The sequence below is a fragment of the Xiphophorus couchianus genome, chromosome 12 (genome assembly GCF_001444195.1).
Source record: "Xiphophorus couchianus chromosome 12, X_couchianus-1.0, whole genome shotgun sequence".
Classification (NCBI taxonomy): domain Eukaryota; kingdom Metazoa; phylum Chordata; class Actinopteri; order Cyprinodontiformes; family Poeciliidae; genus Xiphophorus; species Xiphophorus couchianus.
Window position 1 is genome coordinate 11,754,512 of NC_040239.1, and position 22,514 is coordinate 11,777,025.

At 39.9% G+C, this 22,514-nt stretch overlaps 1 protein-coding gene across 1 annotated transcript in view; it reads right to left on the minus strand.

Moving 5' to 3' along the window:
• Positions 1-20,502, minus strand: part of pde4d (phosphodiesterase 4D, cAMP-specific) — a 209,981-nt gene extending 189,479 nt beyond the window's left edge. Inside the window, exon 1 of the mRNA XM_028033348.1 lies at positions 20,395-20,502. The gene's annotated coding sequence lies outside the window, so the exon portion shown is untranslated. The remainder of the gene's footprint in view (positions 1-20,394) is intronic.
• Between the last annotated feature and the right edge of the window lie 2,012 nt (positions 20,503-22,514).

The window sequence follows — 22,514 nt, forward strand, 5'->3', positions numbered from 1 at the left end:
CCCCCAGCATAAGATAAAAACACTCCAGGATTTCGAGAATTACATCCACGCATTCATCCGTAGTTGCATTAAATAATTAATTAGTTAAGCAGGATTCGTATATCCGTACAACTTAATCATATTACAGCAGATCACAGGCAGCCAGTCTGTCCCTCCAGGTCCAGTTATAACTCCCACATCTGCCTCCGTGCAAAGCATTCTTACAGCTTCCCTTCTTCAGTTCTTTCCTACATCCGCAGTCTGCTCGCTGGAAGCAACTTTCACGCTAAGCTTTAGCAACCTACCACATCATCTAGTCTAGTCTGGTCATCTAGTCTAGTCGAACCCCGCTGTGAATTTCTTCTCAAGGGATTTCTAAGCATAGCTCCTCTAATCCTGATAGCTGGAAACCCATCTCATTCCCATCACTTGGGAATCTTATCACTGCACACCAATCCGGCGCCTTCGTCCCCTACATCAGAGCTCCACTCATGCGCTTTCCTCCTAGCCTTCTATGGATTTCAGGTACGGAGTGAATTCACACTGCATCTAAAGTATTCAATCAGTTAGAGACTATCTAACTCGATACTAAATTCTTCCCTGACCACTACAACCGCTGCCGTTTCATCTGCCACCTCAGACTGATCTCAGCTGAGATCCTCCCCCTCGCCACTTCTCGGGCCATTCTTGTAGAGTAGGCGTTGCCACATTGCCATCGTCAGGCGTCCCTTCAGCTTCTCTCCTTCAGCTCGGCCGCTGGTCATCCCCGGCCTTCTCATCCTATATCCTACCAAATCTTTCAGCTGTGCTCAAAGCTCCACATGCAATGTCTGCAGGTGAGCATCTCTCCAAATTACTGGTGGTGGAGCCCTAGTCACCATAAATGGCTACTAAATGGTGAAATTCTTCTTTTGTTCATTGGTCCCACAGCGACACTTAGTGGTTGATTTGTGCTTTATTTTGAAGAGCGGTAGATTTCTTCTTTGCATATTTTGTGTTAGGCACTTCCTGTTTCGCTAACCACGCAGAGTCAGCGTTAGAGCCTGAAGAAAAAGAAAAATTGTAAAATAGCGCTCTTGGAAAGCAGAATGAGGTAGGAATGTGCGCAATTGTGTTTTGTGAACATTCATGTTTATTTATACATTATGTATCCTTTATTTATGCTACAGTTTTCACGGTGTCTGACAAGAAAGGTCAAGATTAAACTGCACCCGTTCGGAACTCCCTGCATCTGGCTGTCCATTCTGAGAGGCCGCTACAGTCACCTCTAACATTTATTTCACACCTAGGGAAGCTAGCAGGGCCCAACAGGCCCTCAGCCCTGCCGGCTTGGCCTCGCAGTCCATCACGCTGCTTCGCCATCAGTCCCGCCAGCGTGCGGGCCCTATCGCCTATCAGTCTCGTCAGACTGCAGGCCCTGACTGACGCCTATCAGTTCGGCAGACTGCAGGCCCCGACCCACGCCTATCAGTCTCGTCAGACTGCAGGCCCGACTGACGCCTATCAGTTCGGCAGACTGCAGGCCCCGACCCACGCCTATCAGTCTCGTCAGACTGCAGGCCCTACCGACGCCTATCAGTCCCGTCAGACTGCAGGCCCTACCGACGCCTATCAGTCCTGTCAGATTGCAGGCCCGACCGACGCCTATCAGTCTCGCCAAGCTGCAGGCCCTACCGTCGCCTATCAGTCCCGTCGACTGCAGGCCCCGACTGACGCCTATCAGTCTCGCCGAGCTGCAGGCCCCAACCGACGCCTATCAGTCTTGTCAGACTGCAGGCCCCAACCGACGCCTATCAGTCTTGTCAGACTGCAGGCCCCAACCGACGCCTATCAGTCTTGTCAGACTGCAGGCCCCAACTGACGCCTATCAGTCTCGCCGAGCTGCAGGCCCCAACCGACGCCTATCAGTCTCGTCAGACTGCAGGCCCAACCGACGCCTATCAGTCTCGTCAGACTGCAGGCCCAACCGACGCCTATCAGTCTCGTCAGACTGCAGGCCCAACCGACGCCTATCAGTCTCGTCAGACTGCAGGCCCCAACCAACGTGGTGCGCCTATCAGTCATCCGACTGCAGGCCAGCCAGGCCTCGGCCCGGCTCCCTCTTTTGGGGGGAAGACTATCCCAAGCTCGCCGAGCAGACCGCCTGCTCACGGCGATCCTCGGCTCACGGTCTTCTGCCGGGTCCGAGCGCCAAAGAATTGTACCATTAAATCTTTTTAACTGCTATTTTCTTCTCTGTGTGAGTCTCTCCAGATTGAAATGGAGCCTTGGCGAAAATTCAAACTGGGAGACTCGACCAGCTTCACCACATCATCTAATCACTACGCCCGACCGCAGCCAATCCGGACCGGAGCTTCACGCCGCTCCAGCCAATCATCGTCCAAAGACACCTTCAAAAGTCCGAGCTACCCTGGGGTCTTCCTGCTCGTCAGCCGTGCTTCGACCCACCTCCTCCCCTTCTCCACCTTCACCATGAGGGTCGTCGTCCAGGATCCCTTGTGCTCTTCCTCTCCAAGCTCCGCTCCACCACCAGTTTCGGTCCCGGGGGGAAGACTATCCCAAGCTCGCCGAGCAGACCGCCTGCTCACGGCGATCCTCGGCTCACGGTCTTCTGCCGGGTCCGAGCGCCAAAGAATTGTACCATTAAATCTTTTTAACTGCTATTTTCTTCTCTGTGTGAGTCTCTCCAGATTGAATTCCTTATCCCCTGCTTTTCTCCTTTATCATCTCATGTAGTACGTTCTGTTTTTACTATGAAGTCAGATCTTGTAAGTGTACTGTTCAAAAAGCAACAATATTGCTTGTTTAGCTTATAAAGTTTCTTAAAAATAAGTTAAATTGATATTATGCTAGACAATGTGTCCATATTCCAATATGTAACCATTAACAATGTACAGTAAAATGCATTTAATTTGCCAGAATGTGTCAGCGGTTAAGGGCAGGTGGACCTTTTCTTCTCCCATCAGAGGAAAAATGAAAACTGCCCTCCATAAATGTGATTTCGTCCTCTGTCCCTTTGATACGATGGGGTTTTCAATTAACTTCCTGACATTTTTTGGAGAGTGATGAGAGTTTATCCTATTTGATCACATTAAAGGTGAGGGAGGAAAAGGGAGCTGAGCTATGGCTTCTCCTCATCCAGCAGCAGAAGGTCGCGGCTGCTCTAAATTTCCGCTGCCGTTTGAAACATCTTCTTTCTCTTGTTGAGAACTCACAGCTGCTTATTGAATAATCGGTCAAAAGTATCTCAGCCTTTTATTGTGCCCATTCAATCAGATGAGATGAGCCGGCCTCCATGGCTGTGTTGAAGCAGCCCGTCACTTTTATTCCGTTTGGCAGAACAGTGCATGCCACATTAGTGAATAACAGTTCCTCTGTTTAATTGATCAAACTAATTATTTGGTGACAAGCCACAGGAAGATTGTACATTACAGACATTAATATTCAAACTAGGATGTCGAATTGGGGAAACATATCTTTTAAAGCTGCCGCAAAGTTCCATCTAAGATTTTATCCAATTAGAATAAATTACAGTTCATTACATGCTACATCACAGTGTTTTAGTAAATAGGCAGTGACACTTATCTGAGAACTCCCCCACGTACCTTCCAATTATCAGTCTGGTTGACTGAAGTGGAATTCTTTCACCTTGTGGAGATCATTCAAAACACAAATCATCAGCCTCTCTGATTCAGACTGACTTTATTTTAGTCACTGATTGCAGCTTTAGGGCTGCTGCTGAACCAAGTCTAAAGTAAGCTGGGGACTGACCTGGATTATTAACAAACAGTAAAGGAGCCGGTGTTCATGAACAAACATCAGTCTCAACTACCACTGACTCAAAGCGGGAACTGAAACTAAGCAGTGGCTCCTCCAGGTGATGCCGCAAAATTTGAAATGCAATGAAGTGGGAAGAGGCTATTTTTACCCATCATTGAATATTCAAAAAATTGGAAATCAACATGGATTCACAGAAATATCAGGTTACTTGAAAGAGGCTCAACTTTCTGTTGCGATATTAAAAACTTGGTGATTAATAGGCTTCCCAAGAAGATAACGATTCCAAGCACACGTCTAAGTTTCCCACGGTGTGCGAGAAAAAGATCCTGGAGCGTTCTAGTTTGGTCTTCTGTCTCCAGGTTCAAACCTAATTGAAAATGTTCGGTAGTTTCGATACGGAGACCATCAAGCATTCTTCAAGTGTGAAAAATTAGTAAAGATTCCAATCAAGAGGTCTAAGATTCTTCTAAGCACTTATTAAAAAAGAATTATCATAGCTTTCAAAAGAAAGTGAAGTGACATGAAAAGCTGTACTATTGGATAAAATGTTTTGTCTTTGTCTGGAAACTATTGCAAAACATGGTTAGCTTGTTTTGGCATGTGTGTTAGCACAAAGAGAAATATGTTACACAGATCTGAACACGAGGAAATAAAGGGAATTCTGTGGAAGATGAATTCTCTGACTCCAGGTCTGTGTTTGAAATAAATCTGTTGCCTTTGATGTTTGATGCTCACTGTTTGCACCGTGTGTGTTTGCTGGGATGAAGGAATTCATATTGTTAAACTGTGTTAGAGCAAGATACAATGCTGTACGTAGCATTACCGGGATCCTGGAGCAACATTTTCTGCCATGTCCAAAAGAAATTAAAAAAAATAAATCAATTTAGATGATGATCAGATTATATTTGCTACAGTTTTAAATGGGGATGCTGAACAACTTTTTACCTATGATAACTTCTCCTCCTAGGTCATTATAATGCATAAAAATGTGATTATGAAATAATGTGATTATTTATCATTATCATGTTATTCAAGTCAAAATAGGTTTTCTCTGCTACACTATAATTAAAAAGCATGTAACATAAACAAATATGACTTTATTTTAAAATGCAATTGAAACCATAACAACTGCATGTGTTTTACAAAGTCAGAACTGGGGTTTCATGTGAACATGTGAAGGGATTTAGAGATTTAACAGCAGCAGTGGATTCACCCCCTTCCAGTAAACTGGCAATAAAAGCTGCCCTCACAAACATAGTTATTACAGTTATGACTGAAAAAAAAATTGCTAACGAACTTTGGAGGGTTTTTTTCTACAGTATGTGCACCACCAGTATGACTGTGAACCAGCCCTGGGTGAATTCTAGATGTTTTTGGACCCCCAGGCAAAAAGAGGCCCAGACCGCCACAACTTTACTGATAACTCTTGCTGACCCTGCCTACCATTAACTTCCACAGAGATTCATTTCTAGCATCAAGCGACTGTTGGAGTTTGACTTTTCATGTACAAAGACCATTTCTTCTTCTGCCCACTTCTGCAGATGGATTTTTATGAAATTGCCAATAATTAACTTTCATTCTCAAAATAATAAGCTGGTTTAATTTCAAAATAATGGGTTTTTCTGACCTTCCAAACTGCTGCAGTGCTGTTTTGCTTATGCAAAAGTCTGAGTCAAGCCAGCCAGCTGCACAACCCTAGGAACACATTATGCATGTGGAATATTACTGCTATCATTTCATACACTCTCCATTTCAAAAAATTACAAAGGTCAGTACTTCAAAAATATATAGATTCACTGCTTTGCAATAACAAAAGTTTACTGCTGCGTAGATTGGCAAAGTGAGCACGACTGCAAAACACCCACTTTTTATTTATTATTTTTTTTGCTCCTCTGAGGATTTTGTTGGTGGGAACAAGCTTTAAACCATTTCACCGCAAGCCAAGCAGGGATGATAATACAATAACATTTGCTTAAAAATGTAAATTAGCTCTCACACCTCAAGCTCCTTGAAAATAATGGTCTTATATTCAGCTCATTGTCTACCAGACCCAAGGGTGAGTTCATTGTTTTCTTTTTGTGTGTGAAATCGGTGCCATCGGGAGTGGAGTCTTTTTGAAAACAGTCTGAAAATCAATAGCAAAGCAATAGAAAATCTCAGTGCTTGTATTTATGCAATAGATAAAAAGAATTGATTTGATCACTTGTCACAAAAAAGGGCATAATTATTATTTATTAATAAACACTAACCAGAGACATGGATGTTCAACAGTTTCAGAACAACAATTTTTTACTGCATTGGCAAAAGAAAGTAATAAAATATGAGGATAAACACGCGGGATTTTAGTTCTTTCACATGATGTGATATAATCCACATACACAGAGTCTATTAAAATGTATCGGTAGTGGTTATGTTTTAGATATAAGATGCAGAAAAATCCATAATTTGCACACTTAAAATTTGTACACACCGTGGCACCTGTAGGAATTCCACAAAAACCAGTGGACGCCTTCCACATACCGACTGGCTGTTTAGAAAGCATAACAAATATTTAAAAAAAAACTTTTCTGTCCTACCATCACAAACATAAAATGGAAACTCCTAAGAGATTTTAACAGGAATTCTGTGCTTTGTTGAGTTGAAAGGATTTTTGAACTTCCAACAGCGTTATGTCCAGTGGGCTACAAAAGGATGACCATGTGGTAAAGCACCTTATGCTCATTGTTATGTATGTCAGAAGTCGATCCTGTGGGATTGCATCTGTTCTGAACTGTCTGAAAACCTTATTAAAGCAAAAAACACCAAGTACAATTTTGATAAAATTATGATGGATAAGGACAGAAAATTGAAAATGGTTAATACTAACATGTCCTTCTACAGAACTACATAGAGCTACATTAAAAGTTTACTGAATACAAAGTTAACCTTTTTACATGGCCATCTCAGTCATGAGACCTAAATCCCGAAGATAACTTTGAAGGTCAGTCGAATAGAGGAGCAAAGAAAAGATCCTAGGACTCTGGGTAATCTAGAAAGACTGTGCAACACTGACTTAAATAAGTCCTTTATTATTACTAAATTAACGTTTGCCATTTCACCCTGCTGCCTTGATTCAGAGTTTTATTTTTCAGTTACCTGGCTCTTCTCTCAAGACCTTCATTCATAATGGTCTGCACTTTTCTCTTTTTTTTTTTTTTTTTTTAGAAATTTCACAGAATATGATTTAAAATGTCCTATTTATTTTTATTGAAAAGGGTATAGCAGATTGCTTTGACTAATCCAAGATGTCTGCTACTGCTTGTTTACCATTTGCTCTGCTGCCCCCATGTGGTTGAAATAAACAACGTCCCCTAAATGATGTTGCAAGAGTGGATTCATAGTAGACATTGTAAGTGGGGCCAAACAAAGCAGACTGACAGTCCTACTGATCAATTCTATGACAGAAATTCTAAACTACGGGATATCAAATTTGATGTATATCTCAAATATTAGATTTGTATTTATAAGTCTGCAGATATTCTGTTTCCGTTTTTGACACAAATCACATGGTGCAGACAAACATTTAAATGAATCCGATTGAAATTGTAACAGTTTGTAAATAGTCCATACTAATTTTTAACATTCTCCGTTGATACATTTTACGGAGGAAATTGCTGCTTCGTTTTATACCTCCACCAGAGGGCTCTAGAGAGCCACAGTTGTTTGGGTGTTTAACAACTCACAATAAATCATTGTTACATTTTCTAGCCTCCAGTTTCATAGTACAGTGAAATCATTGCGCAGGTACTGTTTTAAATTTACCTTTCGTTTTCTCACATTTATTCAAAAAGTTGCAATCATCCGTCCCAAACAGAAGCACTCTTGCACAAGGCATTGTCGGCTCACTCTGACACACATGGCACCTTGGCTTAATGACTTCACTGACCCGAGGCATCAGTGAAGCCCCGCAGAGCTGCTGATGAGTCACTCCTGACCATACAACCCAGCAGAAAACAGCAGGCACATGGTGCGAGCTAAATCTTGGCCTGCATCTCTCTCATCATGTTTTGATTCAATATTCACAATGATGAATGACTGAACACTGCAGTTCTGCCCAACATCAAGGTCACAGAGTCTGGTTAGGTCCTCATACATACTCATCTGAAGAGAGAGTAGAAGACAAATACTCACATAATAAAGCACTGACATATGTTTGGAAAATCATAGCTTTTTGCATTTATGTAAAAGTTTTACATAACAAAAATGTGTGCCTCTTCCTCCGCCTCCGATAAAAAGCTTGCATTAGAGTGTTTTATGTGTAATATAATCCATAACACAGTTGCATTCACTGTGAGGCTAATTGTAGAGTCATGCACACCTGCAGGTAAGGGGAAAACAGCCCCACACCGTGTCCAAGCACATTTATAAACTCTCGCCCAAAACCTGACATGATTTTTCCTTTAGTACAATAACTTCAGATCCTGTGAATGTCTGCTGTGTCAGTGTTACACAGTTTGTTCTTGTGTTTCCTTGTTTATCAGGGAGACTTTCTTCCTGAGATTTCCTTTGTGTTTGAAGTTCTGCAGAATAGACTGTTACATTGTCATCTATTAATTTAAAATATCATACCTTAGTGAACTGAAAGGAAAATAAGACATGCTGTCACAACCTATTTTACAAATAATATTGACAATGTTGCTGTTTACTTGCATTTAGCCCCTTTTACACTTTATCCAGGGCAATCACTTGTCTGACAGATCAAGAAAAACGTGGCAAAGTGTGAATCTGGATTAGTTTATGAAACAATTTCCCCAGCTTTAGAATGTCTGCCGTGTTTAACCCACAATGTGAAAATTGAAAAAGCTATCAAGACAAGTGTCATGTTTGTTTTTCATTTGAACCCAAATGCTGTCAGCACTGAGGCTGAGAGGTGAAATAAAGAGTTTTAACAGGAAGTGGAAGCTGCATGAGTGTGACACAGACGGTACCAGAAGAACCCAGGAAAGAACAAAGAGAACTGGTGAGAATATACTGAGGCAGAGGTGGAAAAGAGAAAGTAACCAGATGAGCTAATCAGAAGAGATGTGGGACGGTTAAGACAGAATGAGAGCAGGGAAACTGAGGAAAAGAGACTAATTACCAGAGAGGGAGTTGAACTAAGACTCAAACTACAAACCAAGAAGAAAAGATAAAGATCAAACCACAGAGATGATTGAAGACAACTAAATACAAATTCACAAAGAACAGAACACAAAAACAAACAAAGAAACTGAATCCAAAGAAATAAACGTATATGGCAAACCATCCTAACAATAATGAGCACAGGATAATGAACTATGTGTGGCAAGACATATTGGACATAAATAAACCACAAGGAAATTATTAAAAAAAACAATAACAAAAGAAAGCCGAAACTCAAACACCACAGAAGAATAACAAAAACATTTGGCCTGAATCAAAGAAGAAAGTCACTGATTAAATTAAATGATACAACAGTCCCACTGGCAGTTTGCCCAAAGCAGCGCAGAGGACACAGCAAGCCTGTGGAGGAAGGTGCTCTTGTCATAGCAGAGCAAAGCTAAATATTTTAGACAATATGCAAAACTTTAAGTGTGAAGGAAAACTAACAAAGCAGCCTGAACACACCATAACAAATGGAGGCATCAGCACCATGCCGGAGGGAGGATTTTCTTTCAGGAGGAAAAGGGAAACGAGTCGATAGGAAGTTGGACTGAGCTAAAAACCAGGCAAACCTGGAGGAAAACCGGTTACAGGCTGCAAGAATAGATTTGAGACTGGGTTTACCTTTCAGCAAGACAAAAGCTCCAAACATATAGCCAGATAATGGCCCAGTCAAAGTCCAGATCCAAATCTTACCAATAATCAGCACTTGAAAATATCATGAAAAATGTTTGGTAAAATCTATCTTGAGTCTAGGAGGGTACAAATGACCCACTTTACAGATTTTATTTGTAAAAGAATTTGGAAAAATGTAAGACATTTGTGTGATACTGTAGGGTTTAAGAGCTTTTGCTTTTGCTGCTGGTGGTTTCTTTGTCTCCTGTTGTCAAGTTTGGTGCTGTTTTCAGATTTGTGATTTGTGTCATTCCTGCTTTCATCACTTGTGTGACTATTGTTTGTTTCAAGTAGAACTTCATTTTCAGTTTATCAACCTCCCTCTTGCCTCTGGTGTCTTGAATGTGACTTCATGCCCTCTAGAGCCAAGAGTAAAGAAGTCCAAAGAGAAACAATAAATGTCCATGCGTACTTTTGCAGTTGCAATTGTTGAAAATTGATTTTCTCCTCTGTGTCACCAGAGAAAATATACAGTACACATGAAACCTTGCTGCTTTCAGGTGATTTATTATCTCAGACTCCCCTCCCCTTACGTAAGGAAGAGCCGGGCCCTGAGGCTTAGGTTGGCTTAGGATTAAACGAGAAGAGATGTGAACCTGATTAAACCTCTATAATCTTATTTTTATAGAAACATTTCTAGTGGCAAAAACGCAAAGCGGTTCTGACTACCAAAGTGATATGAACAGATTGGGGAGTATGGAGAGCATAGTTCAGGTGTGTGGTCTAGAGCAGTGGTTCTCAAACTTTTTTCAGTGATGTACCCCCTTAAGAATATATTTTTAGTCAAGTACCCCCTGACACGGGCAAAACATTTTTGGAATTAAAAAGAGGTACAGTGCTGTAAAATCACTGTCTGATTTATTAAAGCCAAACAACTTATATCAGTGAACCTGACAAATACATCCATATTGCAAACATTGCATGGTTAAACAAAAAAGAAAAACAGAAGACGGTGACCACCAGGAAGGTATAAAACCAGTCAAACCGTTTTATTTTAAAGGATATTGAAACTAAATACTGAATATAAAATTCAGTGCATGAACACACATTTATATTTTTTCGAACTTTTTACAAAATAATTTTTCCCAAGACTTATTATGAGGAGCCTACTGATTTTTTAAAGATATTTTGAAAAGCTTCACGTACCCCCTGCAGTACCTCCACGTACCCCCAGGGGTACACGTACCCCCATTTGAGAACCACTGGTCTAGAGGAGCGAGAAACATGTTTCCCACCAGATAATATAATCTATTATTATTCCTTTGTTTTCTATGACTCAAAATTCAAAACTCGTATAAATTAAAAAAAAAAGACCACTGTAATAGCCTGGTATCATTTAATAATCCATCTTGAATCTCTCTTAAACCACATTTTATTCATAACAATTTGTAAGGCCAACCTATAAAAACACACTGATCCACATAGTCGAAGTCAGCATGGTGCGATGCTTCAAATTCACTTTTGGTTTTCCTGAGGCTATTGAGCCAACATCCCTTGGTGATCACATCAAATTAGAACCTGGGATTTTACTGGACACTTTTACAGCCACTGTATAAAGAAAAAGTAGGTGAGAGTGGGTAAGCAATACAGTTAAAAAATTTTCATATTGCTATTTTTTTTTGCACTAAGAATCAAAATCATCTTCATATTTTACTATTAGTTGACAGCATAAATATTGTGACAGGTGGTGAACAAGTTGCCTTTACCAAAGCATGTCGTACTGGACAGTAAGAATCATCATTTTTAAAGAGCTTGCCCAAAGCAAAGGAACTAAGTGGTTCCTCAAGAACCAACTTCTCACTCAGAATCCAGATGTCAAAATTTGCTGTCACGTTAATAAACGATATGCCTACAAACAAACAGCCTTGTCTTCAGAAGTAAATTACTGCTATTTACTTATAAAATGGTGTGCATTGAAAAATTTGAGGGTCAAGTAAAGTCCAATCTGTGAGTAAATCAATGAAGTCATAGGCTTTAGATTCGACTTGTGCTAACGTTAAATGAGGCGTTTCCTTTTATAACCAGAATAACATCCCTGATTCATGATTTAATATTTTGATGAACAAAACTTGAACAATTGAACATAGTAGGTCAATGATAAATTAAATTTACAACATAGTGTTTGATTCATTTTTTTAATAGTTTCATAACAGTTTCCTGATCTCAGAAGATTAAACAAAGTAAAAATAAACAACCATGACATTCACTGATCTCGCTAAAGTTATGTAAGTAAAAAGGAAATTCAAGTAATTTTGGGTCAGATAATTTATTTTCTGGTACTGAATAGTTAGAATGAAGCTTAGCCGACCACAAACTAGAGAATAATTTACAGTTCACTCAGGTCTGTGACATCTGTGTCAGATGTTAAAATTATTTTGGTCATTTGAAATATTTAAGTGTTACAGAAAAGCAAAACAGAAGAAATCTGTGAAACAGGCAAATACTTTTTCACAGCATAATGATAACATTTCAAAAATAGCTAGGCTGAAATCAGGCTTGAATCTGGAGTAACAAGAAACCATGCAACTAGTTGATAATTCATAGCAGGCTCTGACCTAACAAGAACACAGAATGGTCTTGTTTTTGTATAACTCCTGGGCCTGCTGGTTTGAGAAAAAAACATATACACCAAAAAGGATTCAGAGGGTGGAGGCTCTTTGCAATTATCATTATGGTTCTGTTTCGGGAGAAATGCATGAGATAATCAGTGTCCAATTCTTAAAATACATTCAGCCAAATTTTTGCTGTCAGAAGTACTTAGTACTGTCAGAAGTACTAACGCTAAAAGAAAGAAGTACTTCTTTCTTTTAGCTGGATCGGTCTGAACTGCACTTCCTCTGATTTTATTTAGTTCAGGCAATGCAGTTATAACATAGCAAAAGTTCAGCTAATATGGTGCAGGGTAACTCTATCCATCTGTGTCTGCTGGAAACTCTGTAGTCAGGCTTGGAATCTTTATTAAAGGCTCAATGAACTCCTTAAATTTTGCATACATAGTCTGTGTTTGTATATATGGCCTAGTAATTTGTGTAACGGTGACAAACATCTCATTTGATAACATTTAGCCTTTCACACACATTTAGTCATCTCCTACAAAGACCTTGATAAAATCTCATATAAATAAACATCTTGTAAATAGATTATTGTAAGTTGTTCTGGCTGCTTGAAGTCTGACGAGGTGGATCATCTTCATGTTATGGTCCGGCCAAAGACAGACCACAGCAGCCTAAAAGTACATGGAAAATGTTGTGTACTAGTGCAGCACTTTATCAACTCCAGAGGACTCAAAGCGTTTCACACAACATTCAGTCATTCACGCGCATATAGACACACTGATGGTGGCAAGCTACTGGATCATAGCCAGAGCTGTCCTGGAGCAGTCTGACAGACGTGAGGCTGCCATGCACCAGGGTCTCTGACCACCACCAGCAGGCAAGGCAGGTAAAATGTCTCCCCCAAGGACACAGCAATGGAAATAGACAGAGTGGGAGCTCGAATGGCACTCCGCAAGTTACAAGACTAGGATAAAACAGGAAAACTATGAGAACAATGAAAGCACAGGAATATTCTTAGCAGTCATTGTGTTAGGCCCCTCCTGGACCAGAGACACCAGAAGTGTCATACCTGGCCCAAGAAAAAGAACTGGACAGTTACTCCGCTGTCTAAAGTCCTAATTTCAAATGAAGGTAAACTGTCAGCTGGCTCAGATATCCAGTTGTGATTAAGTATGATGGATTTTTATAAATATTGTGACTATGGAATAGAATGGCATTTTGTCTCTGAGTTTCAAATCTCTGTCTGCATCATCATTAAAATAATCTACATACCTGGGACTGGAATATTTGTTTAAGTGGTTTAAGACCAAGTTGCACCTACTGTCACTAATTTGTATAATATCATAAATGCGCAAAAATAGATTAGTGAAATTTTCAAATTCATAATCGCCACTTTATTTGAAATATGTTTCACAGCTAAAACACAAAAACAAATTAAGAGCAGGGGGAAAATACAGGATCTTTTCAGGGTTTCTCTAGATATGTGGAACGTTTTCTGGGATATGTAAGCAATTATTCCATTGGAACTGATGTTTCACAGATATGCAACTAAAATAAAACCGAGTCTATTTCTATTTATAGTAATGTTAATCAGGGGGAATCAGCCTACAGAAACTCAAAGCCTTCCTGGTCTTGTGGGACTTATCTCACAGAGATCAACTCTACAGATCAAATAAATCTGGGTTAAATTTCACAATTGTTTATGGAAAGTTTTTTTTTTTTTTTTTTTTTTTTTACAGTTTAGGAAAAAACTGTATTATTATTATTTTTTTAATTTATTAAAGGGCCAGGATTCGAGATGACCAAACATCATACCACTTCTCTCCAGGGACCTCATCAAGCCCCTCCCCACCCACTCCCTCTACAGTTCAAGCCATCCAGGCCAGATTGTTAAAACCCATAACTGTGCATATAAAGAAACATTTTTAGTCATTGCAATTTGTTTTTAAAGAAGCTCACAAACACAATGACAGGACATCCAAACCAACAGAGGAAGAGGGAATTGTACCCACAGCTGTTTCTCTCTTCTTCTTCTCTGCCCTGTCCCTTGGAGGTCACTCTTCCTGCGTAACATTACAAAGTCAACACACACGGATATTCTGCTTCTGCATGGCCAGAAGTCTTCTCAAATACTTTTCTGTTTCATCAGCCTCTGAGCATGTTTACATACAGTTCACTTCTGCTGGTTATAACAATGCAGCTAAAGATGTAATGTTGTGGTTCTGTTGATGCCATCCAGCTGGACCCTAGATCTGTATTTATTGCACTGCAGATGGAGAAAGAGAGGGAAGAAAGACTGGGAGGCAATCACGTTTTATCTTTTTATCTGCTCTGATTTCCATGTCTGCGTAAGTCGCTCTGTCGTGGAGTGTGCCTAAGATGCTTGCCTTTTATGGGCGTGCAAATAGGAAAGAATCCTTCAGGAGTTAAAAATTTAAGCAGCACACACTGCACCGAATTTATGACAAGGAAACCAAACATCTGGAGTCAGGGAACTTCTTTACCTAAGCAACTAATCATCCGCAATTGCCAAAACAATGTTTTTCCTCGCTCTAAAACTGAAAAATAGGCATAACCCTAACAGGCTTTTGATAATCGGAATCAGATTTCCATACATGCCTAGTAAAAGTTAGTGGAGCTCAATGGTCCAAGAATGACCTAAGATCACTGAGTACACAGAGATTCCCCCTCTTATTGTTATGAGAACAGCCTCTCCAATAAAAAGAGGCTTGAATAAGTGTTTGCGTGTGCATGTGTGTAACATCTGTGCGTGTGTGTGTGTGTATGCATTATGCAGTGCATCTGCGTGAGAGCTTTGGAAGACTTATGCATGCTCTGCCTTGCCAGAAAATTTGAGGAAAACAAACAGTGTCTTTATTATAGTAATGAATATGCTTTGGGAAGCAAACGGTTTAATTTTCCATTAACCCCCCGCCCCCCTCATCCCCTGCAAAACACTCATAAAATACCAAGAAAGGCTAAGGGAAACCTGTGACATTTCACTTTGTTGGCACCAAACACTGCAGTCTTCCACTGCTGCTTGACCCTTGAACCCTCACCTCTGGAAAATCCTCGCTCACAATACGAGCCCCAGCTCATTTATATATTTTTTTCCCTCAAAAAGAGTCATCTCAGTACAACAAATTTTGACAAACATTTGAGTCGACACTGTCACTTTAAGTTAAGGTCATGCAGAAGATCAGATTTGTGCACACGGCGTATATGTGGAGACGTTCAAGAAAACAATCCACAGAGAATCCTCTTTGGAAAAATAACGCAAAGCTTTGCTGAGGCGTTTTACATTCATGTAAGTTACATAGATTTACATCAGGCCTTTCGCTGACAAGCAGCAACACTCTGGAAGGAGTTGTAAGAGTAAGAAGTAAATGTCTGCTTACTAATAATTTACTCTGATGTAACCTGGTTTTTAAGGAGCATAGGAGCAGAGGGGGGTGTGAGCACTCCTGTTGTGTAGCCACTGCACAACAGGTCTAATAGCCACAGCGCTCAGGTCAGGTGTACACACCTTAAACAAAGAGCTTATTGTGCTGCTTGCACCTCATTGATTCACCCACGTGGAGGTGGAGTGCAGCACAGTTATCTCACGGTATATATTTGCATAGTAGAGGTCAGTCACAACAAAGGGCTTTCTGTGTTTCTCACTGCAGTTAAAGGCAATCTGGCTAACAGACTTGTAGGTATTGCAAACTGTAGGCTAACTCACCTGCTGGAGAGGTACAACAGGCTTGGTACTGTATGCTGTCAAGTACACTAAGGTTATAAACCTTTAAGAAGGTATTGCTCAAGCCAGTAAAATTTTCCATCATTCTATTCTCATGATTTAAAGTTTTATTCTTCAGATACCATAAAAATTGTTGGAGTGACTAGAATTTTATTTCCAGCAATATGGATGATGAAATAAACCATCACATTGCATTCTAGCTTGCCATGTGTGCTACATGCTACATGGCTCTAAATATGATAAAATAAGAGTCATTTTTGTGGAGCATTAAGTGATGTAACTTCTCTTCCAAGTCTTCATGTGATGCTCTCCATGTTTTCTGTCAAGTATGTATTGGGATGAAAGTTGTAGTATTGATCATGTTCTGCTGTATGAGGATGTGGCTCTTCACCGTGATGTCACCATCTTGTTTTCTCCACATTTATAGATCAATTGACCATATAGAAATTAATGTCAAATCAGCTGCGAGGACCCCCAAAAGCTTACATAATAATTAGCTCAATTAATCAGAAAGTAGTTCAACCTTCACTCAGTTAAAAAATTCAGCAAGTTGAAGTAGGTAAATTTTCCTCAGTGCAGACAGAGTGTCTGCAAAGCATATCATGAGTTAAACAATCTTATTGTTGGGTAGCTGCTGCCACATTTGTGTAATACTTCATCTTTTTCAGACAGAAGCTTTGTATTTTATTTTTTGTGAATATTAATAATGTTGATCAGTCTTCACATTATATCAATATTAGATGTGGTCTCATTGATACATAACCAGCCAAAAGCATAAAAAGAGCACATAACTTTGCCCAAGCAGGATGAACTTACATTTATATTTTTAAAAATGGACATTTTCATTTCCTGAAAATGTCCATTTTTGGATATTTACAAAGAGGATGTTTATGTCAGACTGTGATGTCAACTAACAGCAGTGGCTCCTGAGCAAGCTACTATATATATATCTTAGAGTTTGGAGTCAAAATTTTTTGATATGTCTTGAAAAGGCCTTAGGTGTCTGCTGGACATCAAGTTGTTAATGCTACAAATATATAGGAGTTTGATGCTGAAGCCTTATTTCCTCAAACTTATTTAGAACTCAATGCAGGTGTGTAATAGTGAGGAGGGTGTAACATATCGGTGCTCCACCTGATTCTGTGCTCTGTTCATCTGAGTGAAAAAAAGGTTCCAACACTTTTTTGCTTTGTTGCAAGGAAGCTTAATTCTGCAGTTTGAAATAGTTTCTGTCCCTGAAAAAATCTAGAGAAACACCACACATAACTCTCATTAAGGTATCGCTGTTTAAAAACAATTGGAAAGCTGCCTGTGGCAGATCTTAGCCGACTGCAGGCCACAACCAAACAAACAGACCAAATAATTACTTGCAATTAAAGCAGAATGCTAAAAAGTTATAATCTGCAAAATACAGAAATGAAAACTAATAAATCTAGGATCAAAATCCAAAATGATAATAAATAAGCTTAATAGTAGATTCTTACAGCTGTAAGAATCAAAAACAACATTTTTGCTGCAGTTTAAACAATCAGTGCATTAATTCATTTTTGTTTTAAATAGAAGCCATCAGATCATGCTATGTGTGTTTGTTTAAATTTCCAGAGTGATTACAGTGACCCAGCGCTATTTTTAATCAAGGCTGTCTGTGAGATTCTCATACCAACACCAGACTAAACAAAGTGCTTTGTTTGTTGTCATAAACATGACTATGAACTCAACTTCTCATGTGGAGTTGGTCTTAAATTAAAATGTGAGATAAAAGTTTGGATGATCTCAGAAGAATGCCACAGATATGTCATGAGTCTGCGGTCTTCACATTTGAGAGCTGGCTGGGATTTAAAACAGAAACAGGTCCGTATGGTTCCCTTACCTGCGTTAGACCGACGCCAAATAAAGATGTACTTATCAAAGGTTTTAAAAAAACTGAGCCTGGTGAATTGCTAAAAGATAGTCAAATAGACCAAACTTTAATCAAATTTGGCTATTAAAACAGCTCAAACTGTAAATGTTAGATATTATATTAGCAGATAGAGTTCTTCAACAGGACGACGTCCATGCTGCCATGCAAACTTTATGTTGCTTGACTCTGTGGACAGCATCAGTCCACCTGATCATCTGCAAATCGTCAGTCTGCTCTAAGTCTGTCAAGAGTGGTGTACACTTTCAGATTTTCCAACACGCTACCATTTGTGTAACTAAAACAAAGATGGTATGCTCTGGTGCTTTTTCTAGGTCTCAGTTCTTTGGAAAAGGTCCCAGCTTATAAGGTGGACTGAAACAGTTGACACCATCAATTGGTTTAACTTTTAATGAGGCATAGCTTAAATTGTCAAGAGAAAACTTGACAATGCACTTAATTTCAAAATACAAAAAAACCACCTTTTTAATCCAAATAGGAAATAAAGTATTAGACTTTGTGTAAGTTCTGACAGTTAGGAGTAGAAAGGTTCTCCAGTAGCAGTCAGTCTGACAAAGCCTCTGTCTGAAAACACTACTATTTTATGGCAAACTGATTAAGAGATTGCTCTGGATTGTCTGTAATTTTCTTCATTTCAAAAATTATTTTTCTTTTCAATCATCTCCAGAGTTTCCAGCAAAGTCTTCAGAACAGAACCAGCCTTCTTAATCAGCTAAAGTCACTGGTTCTGATGAAGCTAGCCTGAACAAATGATGGTAGAAGGGATTGCACACTTCACAACGATCAGAGCAGATATTCAGAATCTTGCTACAATCACAAAGGACTGAAGCTTCCTCAAGAAATGCAGTCTGCTCTCTCCCTTCCATCGCTCTGTGGACTTCTTTACCTTTCTACAAAGTAGCCACAATATAACATACCTTGCTTTAAATAATATAAACTAATATCTTTAACCTCAGCTCTAAAAAAAACAGTGGAATTTGCTAAGTAAAATGCCATGTGACCAGGCTAAGTAATAAGCAAATGACAGTGGATTTTTCCCCCTTGAAGTGGTCTTCTACAATGCATGTGAAAAACTCATGGAAGTATAAAGCTTAAGAAGTTCAAACTGCTTTTTACTTTTACATATTGTATTTTAAGTCAAGGTTGTTTTATTTATTTATTTGACTTTTCCTCTAAACGTTCTGCCATCTAAAGGGGCAGTATCATGTAAGATCAACTTTTTTTTTTAGCTTTACATCATGTTAAAATGGTATTCTTTCATTTCTGTTTGATAAATCATTAAATCTCCCATGGCAACTATTCAGCTGTTCAAAATGCCTGGCTGGACCAAGCACCACCTTCCAGGCACAGCTCCTCCTCAGACCAGCAGTTTCCAAGCTTTCGAGCTTTTGTCTCTCAGAGCATCCCTCCCCTGCAGCTCCTCTACTCAGCTCTGTCAGACTCACCAGCAGTAATTAGAAAACACCTGATGGAATTGTGCATTCGCTGAGCTCATTATATGAGCGACTTCTCAGTGCAATGCCTTTAAACGTGTTACTAAAGGGTTAATAGAGAGAAGATGCTGTGATGAATTCTTGAAAGTGGAGTTTCAAAAAGGGCAGGAGTTTTTAAAGAGACAGAGGCCAAATTTCAAGGCATTAAAGCAGGACGTAAGATTTCTTTTAAGTCATATTTCATATATGTACTATTTTTATAACAACAACTGAGGGTGGCATATGTACTTGGTCATGCTACAAAATGGCTTTGTGTGCCTGGAAAAACACATAATATAGCCCTTTTAAATACCAACATCTACGGAAACTCAAGAAACAAGACAGATTCACCTTTTTCACTTATGGCAGCCTAACGAAAGAAAACTTCATTTTCACAGCTAGATCAACTCACTCACATCATCTGTATTATAGAGTATTATCTATATTCTGCTAGTGTTTACCAAAGAGTCAATCGCTCTGTTACATGCAGAGGATTAAATCACTCTAAACTATAACGCAAACACCAGGTGGGTTGTTTCTTGTCCACTCTGAATTTATGTGGGACTGCAGCATAATTTGGAGCAGGCCTATTTATAGCCAACTATATACCAGCAACATCCGCCACCAGCACCCTGCAGCCTGAAAGTCACACCGGGATGATTTTGGGAGGGGGAAGTCCTTGAGCTCCTCTGTCAGTGCGAGGCATTGCAGTGACAAGTTTGCTGATGAGGTTGGTGACTGGGAAGTCGCACTGCACCGGTCCCCTCTCACAACCCCATCCCTCAGCTGAAGAAGACTACTCCAAGTGTATGCTTTACACCCACAACATAAACACACACGCAGCTCATACACTCCGGTGTGTGCATGCCTATGCATGCAGGCATGAACAAAAACATTCCCTCGCACACTCCACGTGCAAGCACACAAGCTGATTAAAACTGTACAGAGGTAATGTTTTGACTTTGTGTTTTGCAGATTTGACGTCGGTCCCCCATATGTTATTGATTGTTGCTTTGTCGGAACATTTTATGAAGCCACTGTGGTGTTGAAATACAGCACTACAACTGGATATCATTTTTCCCAATGACAAAACGAGAGACTGAAGCAACTCACCTTAAGCGCTTCAAAAATATCCTGGGAGATTATTTATCCACCTCCAGCTCTTGTCAAGTCTCCCCCTGTGAGTTTCCAAGAGTCCTAATTAAAACTCGCCAAACAAACAAAAGTATCTGGTGTGCATCTCATACACAGCAAGTCCCACTCTGCTGCTCACTGATGCTCTCTAAAGTAAGGAGGGAACTTTGCTCACAGCTGCCAGGTTTGCAGCCAATAACGTCACATTGCTTTCCTCTTCTTGGCCAATCGTGTGCCTCTCCTGCTCCACCCTCTCACCCCTCCTCCTCTTTTGCCTCCTCCAGCTCCTCCTGCTGGTGCTGGGAGTTCACATTGTGGTGGACAAACCCAAAATCTCTCAAAACTGAGATGAACTGCTGCAACATTTACAGGCTAATACGACAATGCAACGATTGTGCAAACAGAAAATGAGACAAGGGGAGAAAATGAGACTGGGAGTGTTTTACATGTTCAAGTTTCTTTGTGAAGAGGTGATTTATACAGCGGTTTATGTTAAAAAACTGTTCTCTTTCTCAATGTAAGTGTTGACAAATCCCTGCTTACTAGCTGCCAGTATCAGACATTAAAAGTATGGGATTATATTAAAGAAGGGATGATAGGGGATTACTTTAGGAGACAGCAAAAACTCATTGAATTCTGTCGGGATTTCCAAGTGTGTCTTTCACCGCCAGGAAATAACTCATAACTTAAGCGTAGATTTTTATTTGTTTTTTTACCTTTATGTATACAAATGGTCTCATTGAGACCCAACATCTCATTTACAACACAGACCTGTTTTGATAAAACAAACAAAATTACAAACCTTGAATCTAGTTTGGCCTTATTCTCTCATATCACAGATGCTTCTCACACATTCGAGAGATAAAGAGTACCTTGAACAATCTGCGGGGAAAACTTTGCTTCCCGAAAAGTGCTACAAACAGATTGTTCTCTGCAATACATTGACACATTTTGTCTTGTCTTGTTGAACCAAGTTATCCTCCTCTTGCGTAATGCTGAAACAGGATCTGTCATATTTATTTAGCCATAAAAGCCTCCACTGGTAATTCCACCGACGCAGCCATGCAAAGTGAGACATCTTTGTTTTTTGCTTTCAAAGTACAAGAGCACTTTCTTTTTACTTTCTAAGACACATTTTCACCTCTATATTTATGAATGTAGACCAATTTCCCCTCACAGGGGCAGTACATTTTACGTTAGGAACATAAACTTTCATATAAGGGCTGAACGTATTGCAAATAATAACTATGTGCAACATAGAGGTTCTTTAAATAAAGAACTTCAGTCACACCATAATAGGATGTGTAATGATGTTGCAGAGAGTGCAAACAAAGCAGCACATAATATATGCATAGTGGACATCAGAAATAATTCAATCTCATGAAGAGTGCACCCTGTAGGCAGCAGGATCCAGTCTTGTGAGCTGTCCTGTTGTACGTCTGCAAGAATTTTAGGTTATTCTTGTCACCCATACAAACAGAAAATCTCATAGTAGTTAATTTGGTATTTTGTATCAAATCCCACTTTCAACTCAGAATTTTACTGAACAATTTGTCCGTTAATTGTCTTCTGTGCAACCGAGAACGGGTCACAGTGATCACGGGTCCAGGACGTAGATATTCCTGGTTTCCATGACACTTCATGTTGGGGGATCCAAAGGTGTTTCCAAGCTGGAATAGACATACTGAGTCTGTCCTGGCGTCCCCCTTCTAGGGGGAAGTGTCTGGAAAGCATTCAAAGAGAGGAGCACCGCAGGGACACTGATTAGATGCCAGAACCCCCTCAGCTCACACCTCTCAACCTTTCAACCCTGAAAAGCAGAGGCTCAACTTCAAACTCCAGCACCCTGCGGGAGGGGCTCATTTGTATTTTATGCTTTCGCTCATGTTCCATATCTCGTGACCATATGTTCCATATCTCGTGACCATAAGTGAGTGTTGGAATATGGACAGACGAGTGCATCAACCGACAGGTGGATGAATAAAGGCAAGATTGGATGACTGAGAACATAGTGCACAGAAAAGTCTCCCCTTGCAAGAATAAAGATAAATAAAGTCAATGTTGAAGTTTGAGTGAGAAATTGAGTTAATTTCTCACTC